The sequence below is a fragment of the Apium graveolens genome, chromosome 5, assembly GCF_009905375.1.
Source record: "Apium graveolens cultivar Ventura chromosome 5, ASM990537v1, whole genome shotgun sequence".
NCBI lineage: Eukaryota > Viridiplantae > Streptophyta > Magnoliopsida > Apiales > Apiaceae > Apium > Apium graveolens.
In genome coordinates, this window is record NC_133651.1 from 152,997,388 (window position 1) to 153,004,376 (window position 6,989).

Genomic DNA, 6,989 nt, shown 5'->3' on the forward strand with positions numbered 1-6,989 from the left:
TAGGTTTACACTATATGTGTTATCATTATCGAGAATATCATACATTGTAACCTAGCATCTCTCGTGATATTTGTTCATCACTGAGAGAGAACAGTTCCATTATAATAGAGTTTATTATATCGAATATATCTGTTTACTGTTACTTGTGTTCGAAATCGATTTGATTGTATTCTACACTGTATTCAACCCCCTTCTACAGTGTTGTGTGACCTAACATAAAAAGTTCCTTTCAGTATTACAAGCAAAGAGATTGTTGCGGCAAGGGTGTGAGGCGTATTTGGCTAATGTGGTGGATACGAAGAAAGAGACCCCTACTTTGAATGAGATTCCCATAGTAAGAGAATTCCCTGACGCCTTTCCAGAAGAGTTACCAGGATTACCACCTAATCAAGAGATCGAGTTCTTCATTGATTTGATGCCCGAAGCTGAACCAGTTTCCAAAGCTCCATATAGGATGGCCCCAATGGAAATAAAAGAATTGGCCAAGAAACTTCAGGAACTATTGGATAAGGGAGTTATTCGACCCAGTATCTCTCTGTGGGGTGCTCCAGTGCTATTCGTAAAGAAGAAAGATGGAAGTATGAGATTGTGCATTGACTATAGAGAGCTGAACAAATCGACAATAAAGAACAAGTATCCTTTGCCACGCATCCATGATTTATTTGATCAGATTAATGGGGCATGTTATTTTTCAAAAATTGATTTAAGGTCTGGCTACCACCAACTGGAGATAAAGCCTGAGGATCTTCCCAAGACTGCATTCAGAAGATATTCCCATGACACCCACTGCTGTGCCCATGAGTGTGGTTCATGAATTCTACGCGAATGCAAAGGCTGAGAAGAACAGTTTCACTGTGGTAAGGGGGATGACTGTGGACTATAGTACTGAGGCGATTCGTAGGGTGATTGAGCAGCCTGAGAGGAGGCCAGAGCAGGAGAACTGGAACGAGAAGACGGGGGATGATTTTAACTTGGATTTGATCATTGTTACCCTGTGTGTGCCTGAGACTCATCGAAAGTTCAAGAAGGGTACGAACGAGTATGCCACTTTCCCTTCCTCGTGCATGAACAAGTTTGCACGTGCATAGAGTTCTTTTATTTGTTCCAACATCATGCCATCTTCTCACGTGTATAATGTTACTATGGAGCGTGCATGTTTGTTGTGGAGGATTCTTCCGGGAGATTATGTGGACCTTAGGATGGTGATTCATCAGGGTATTTTGAGGTTCTTGTGAGGGAGCACTACGGGTTTTATACCTTATGCGTCCATAGTGACGAAGTTGTGTGTGGCGTTTGGTGTTCATTGGCCCGCACACGAGCCGTTGCAGCTCCCGAGTGCCCCGATTGATAGCTCGATGCTGCTGAGTATGCAAGAGTGGTATGGTGGGAAGCCCGATCCTAAGGGGCTATATTATTCGTATGATCGTTTTCCAGGTGGAAGGCCAGCTTCTCAGGCATATGCTGGTGGCACGACTCAGGCGAGTAGAGGAGCTTGGAGAGCTGAGCTGGGTGAGGCCGGTCCTTCGGGTTCGCAGCAGTAGCAGCAGCAGGAGGAAGCACAGGGCAGTGCTGGTTTGAGTTCAGCGCAGTATAGGAGCTTGATGAGGAGGATGGATGCGATGCATGACATCCATAGTTGGGTTGCACATGATCTAACTCAGGCCTTGGGGACTGTATTCAAAGCTACAGGAGTTGATATCCAGTGGCCAGTATTCGGTGAGGACGCTATATACCCGCCTCCAGACACTCCTGACACTCCACCCGTTGAGGGTGATGACCCTGATTCTGATTAGGTATGCCTAATTCCTTGCTATTACCTTGTTGTGCATATGTTGTGTACTTGATGATTTCATAAACAAAACACCTAAGTAGATTTTACTTAGTGAAATAATGTAGCACTCGACGGATAAGAATTTTAGTCCCGATGGATAACTCATTATAGTCCCGACGGATAATGATTTATTATCCATCGAGTGAGTAGCTTATGTAATAATGAGTTTGAAGCACATTTCTGCATACACCTTTGTAAAGATTCTATAGTAGCATATAAGTCATGTTGACCTTAACTAGATATGCAGAATAGGTTGATTAATTGTACATAAATGATGTCTTGTAATTCTGCATAAGTGAAATGAAGTCAAGTGCCAAAATAGCTACTGATGGATGATTAACAAAGCCATCGACGGATGATCAAATGGCTATCGACGAATGTTTAATATAGCAGTCAACGGATGATCAATGAAGCCATCAACGGATGATCATAAAGTCAACGGATGATCATGTACCCAACGGATAAAAAATTCAAACATCAGCTGACAATGACAACTGGTCACATGCGTCGGGATGTATGCAAATGGAATGAGGAAGCCTATTAACTGGGTAATAGAGAACAAAGTAACAAAGTCTTAGAACTAATAGTTTTTATAATGATACTATCTTTTGACTTTGTAATCTTGGTAATATATAAACCAAGAAGCAGCAAATAGAAACCAAGATCTGAGATATAAAAAGTTAGAAACATTTGTAAGCAGAATTATTAGCATTTCTCTGTATTCTCAGTACTTCAAATTTGTAAGCAGCTGTGAGCATTCTTGCACACAAAGTTCTCTCGATATAATATATATGTAATAACCCCAATTTTTGGGAATTTTTGAAACCCTTATGAATAGTGTTTTTGCTGAATGAGAAAACTTTTCATGCCACGCTATGTAGGGGTTCTGTTATTGATCTTATGGGATATTATTAGTACTCTATGTGGTATATAAGTGTATGTAAAGATCGTCAGAATCCAATTCCGAACACTTTGGTTTTTCCCGGAAATCCATAAGATACGGAGAGAATTGAGTATAAGGTAACAGAATAAAAAGGATTTAAATTAAAGGATTATAATAGAGGATCATAAAAAGGAATATAATGTATTGAGAAAGGTTAAGGGAACCTAAGTAATAAGATCCCGGGTATGATCCTTCAAACGATAGACGAGAACGAAAGTTAAGCGAACCGTACAACAGATCAGCGGTCATTAGGCAAACGATTAGGAAGTTAATCAAAGGGATTAATGGGAGTGATGTCATCCAACCAATAGAAAGGAGACAAGGAAGGGAGGATGACATCATAAGGGTGACATAAGCATGACATGGAAGGAAGGAGGTGTGGTTGATTTAGGACCACACAAATTCAAGGGCAAGGTGGTAATTTGCTAAATCAAAAACAAAACCAAGCCAACCAACTAGCAAATCATTTCATCAAAAATCAAAAAAAATCAGCCAAGGCATTGTTCTTCATATTAGCTCTCGGCTTTTTGCCTTTTTTCAAAGAAAAAAATTTCCAAAATCAAGATCCAAGCATCCTTAATTGGTAAGAAAATTCCCTAACCATCTTTATGCTTAGTTATGGCTATATCATGAGTTTAAGCCATTAATTCTTTCTCTAGCTTCTTCATTTAATCAATGAAGAAGACAATGAATAGTGTTTTCAAGATTTTTAACTTGAAGTTTGTCTTGTTTTCTTGAAGATCCAAGCTTTCTTAAAACTTCTCCAAGCTTCTTAAGGCTTCCTAGCTCCACCCACCACTTCAAGGAAGGTATACCATTTCCAAACCCTAGGTTCATATATATTATAAGGTGATTTTGATGAGTAGGATGTTATTGTAGCTTGTTTTTATGATTTAGAGTTTGAGATTTGGTATGGTAGTGAAATGGAATGGTAATTATTGTGGTTTTGATTTAAAAGAACTTAAGAATGATTAAAGTAAAGTTTAAGCATAAGTATGAATGGTTAAATTGAATTGGTTGGGGTTGTTATGATGTGATAAGGATGGAGGATGGTTGTATGTTGGATTTGAGGTTGATTTGGGTTGTTTGTGAATAGGTTAAAATTTGGAAATCACGTAAACATAGCCGTCGTAACGTCCGATTTTCTTTGGACTGTTTTTGTGCATAGCATTAGGACCCGAGAACCCCCTGCTAGATTGTGACCACTGCCATGTTTAGATAGCTCATGTTACGAGCTTCGTTTTGATATGTAGTTCGTTCGATTCCGATTTACGGTTTAGGGGAAACGACCGTTTCAAGTAACGGCGTTTCACGAACGAAACTTTTTCCCTCGCCTTACTTTGAAATGTAGGTTAAAGACCAAAAAGGGTTAATTAATGCATGAAACATTTATGGTAAGTGTTTTAGGCAGTTGGTAAGTCACTCGCGAAGGAATCGCTTTAAAACTCGTAAAGGTTAAATTATTAAAAATGATGGAGCCGAGGGTACCCGAGTGACTTAAGCGAATCAGTGAGCGCAAAACAAGCGTTAGAGTCTAAGTTAGTTAAAGTATAGAATTACAAGTGATTTTGGTTTAATTCCAACTTACTTGTTGTTTATAGGTTACCAGACTCGTCCCGAGCCATTCGTAACCCCCAGTCGCTCAGGCAAGTTTTCTACCCGTTATACTGTTGTTGTGATGTATATATGTATATGCATTATCTTGCGATAGATGCATGATGTTTATATTAGCAAATGTTGCAATATATTGAAGCATGCTGCTATGGTATATATATGCATGCCTGTTTCATATTCTTTCAATATATATCTGTTGGTTCAGTTGATAATACCTATGCTAGAGGATAGCGGTAACTTGCATATACCCTTAGTATAGGGACCCAAAGGTGAAAATATTTTCTAAAACCGGGAGTCGAGGATCCCGAGTAATCTTGTATATATGGATATGGATATATATATATATATATATTTATATATATATATGGTTATAGTTTTCCAAACTATTAATCGAATAAGGTTTATTCGATAACTTTAAACTTTATTTTATTATTGAATATTATTTTGAATATTCATTCGAGGACTTATGACTCCTTTTATGTTATTTATTGAATATTATTGAATATTCATTCGAGGGCTTATGACTCTTTTATATTATTTATTGAATATTATTTGAATATTCATTTGAGGATGTATTTATTTTATTTAATGAATATTATTTATAATATTCATTCGAGGTATTATGACTCAGCTTATTTTATTTATTGAATATTATTTGAATATTCATTTGAGGATCTATGACTCCGATTATTTGCTGAAATATATTCTTTATTTTATTAAAGAATAAGATGTCAATAATCAAACTTATTTTCGATTATTCAAATAAAGATAATACTTTCATATAAGTATATCTTTGGTTATTTAATACTCGTTTCAAGTATAAATTTTAATACTTCTACTTCAATTATTTTTATAAAGATTATTCTTTATGGGAATATTATTTAATTAATAATATTCAGATATTTTCTAATATTCTGGGGACTGATTTACTTCATTAAATCAGCTTTACTCCAAACACTCTTTAAAGTGTTTTCGAGTCTTCAAAATGATTTTTAAAAGTCAGAGCGGATCCCAAAACTCATTTTTATATTTAAGATCTTCCTTTTTTAAGGGGATTTAAATACTCGCTCAAAACCTGGGGAATCCGGCTCTGTGGTGTATTTTATATTCGCAACAAGGTTGCAGATTTGGTAAATGAATTGATTACTTGCCCAAAGTTCGGGAAGTAAGCCCCTCTCATTGAGTCGGCATAAGCGACAGGCCGAGGTACGGTCTATTATTGTGTAAGTGGCTCAGTGGGAGTCCATCAAATGCATAGGTGGCTGAGTGGCAGTCCAGCATAGGTCTTAATTATGACCAGGGTGATGACCAGTGGGGAATTCGTCCATCTACTAGTAGAAAAGGTTACTTATTGGTATCTTTGCCTGATCAGCAAGATATCGGGTTTATGCCAAAATTCTTTTCCTTTCCAAAATTCATTGGATGTTTCGAACTCTGTTCATACTTCACATAACAGAGGTTCCAGGAAATGTTTTCGGGATATATATGTATGTGGATATATATATATATATATCGGGACTAAATAAAGTATCTCATAACTTTTTCATTCAATAATATTTCAAAGATTGAATATATTCAAGTCTTATCTTGTGGTCTCATCAGTGGGATGAACTTTTGAAATTGATTATAACTTGAACGGTGGTAGTTCAAGTAGTATTGGGAAAGATATAAGTATATTGGGGTATTTGGTAACCTCATCTTTTAAACTTATATCTAATTAATAATTGTCTTATGAATGACAAAGATTTTCAGAAAAACGTTGAGACAAGGTTAGATATATGAGATCACCTTGCAACGATATTTTTTTATACAGTTATACACTGGGACTTTGTGTATATTATGCATGGAAGAGGACTTCCAATATTTTGAAAAGTATATATGTATATATACTGAATATTTTGCGACTTCATCGCATTAAGATATCAAACTTGGTTCATTTCTTTTGACCAAGACTTTCATGAGTACTATGAGAAGGCTCATATACTAGTAATTATCTTACACACGATAAATGATTCTAGTAAGTATCCATTTAGATACTTATATTATTGTTATCACTATATATTATCTTGCGAGCTGTAAGGCTCACTCTTGCTTTATTTCTTCATCACACAACAACAGTTAGGAAAGATGGCCAGACTCCAGCAGACCCAGCGCAAGCGCGTGGGAAGCGTCCCGCGTCTTCCCGATGATGTTGTGGCTGCTATAGCTGCAGAGGTAGATCTATTGGTAGATCAGGCATTCTATTTTTGAGAATCAATTATGTATAATTATAACTTGTGGCAGATAATGGCAATTAACTGTAAATTTATCAAGTAATCATTTTGGGTTGTAATAACTTTTAAATTGTGGATTCAAAGACTTGTACTTATTTCAATTTCATCTCTGAGACTATAACGGGTTGTGGTGTGTGTTAGTATGGGGTCACAGCATAAGGTTATTTTTATTAAGTAAGTGAAGTGGTTTTGTGGAATGAAAGACCGTGACGACCCGGATCCCCGACCCCGGATCTGGGGGTGTTACAGAAATGGTATCAGAGCTAAGCGTTATAAACCTCAGAGATGATGGGACGTTAAGATAATAAGTTCACTAAGATAATAAGAA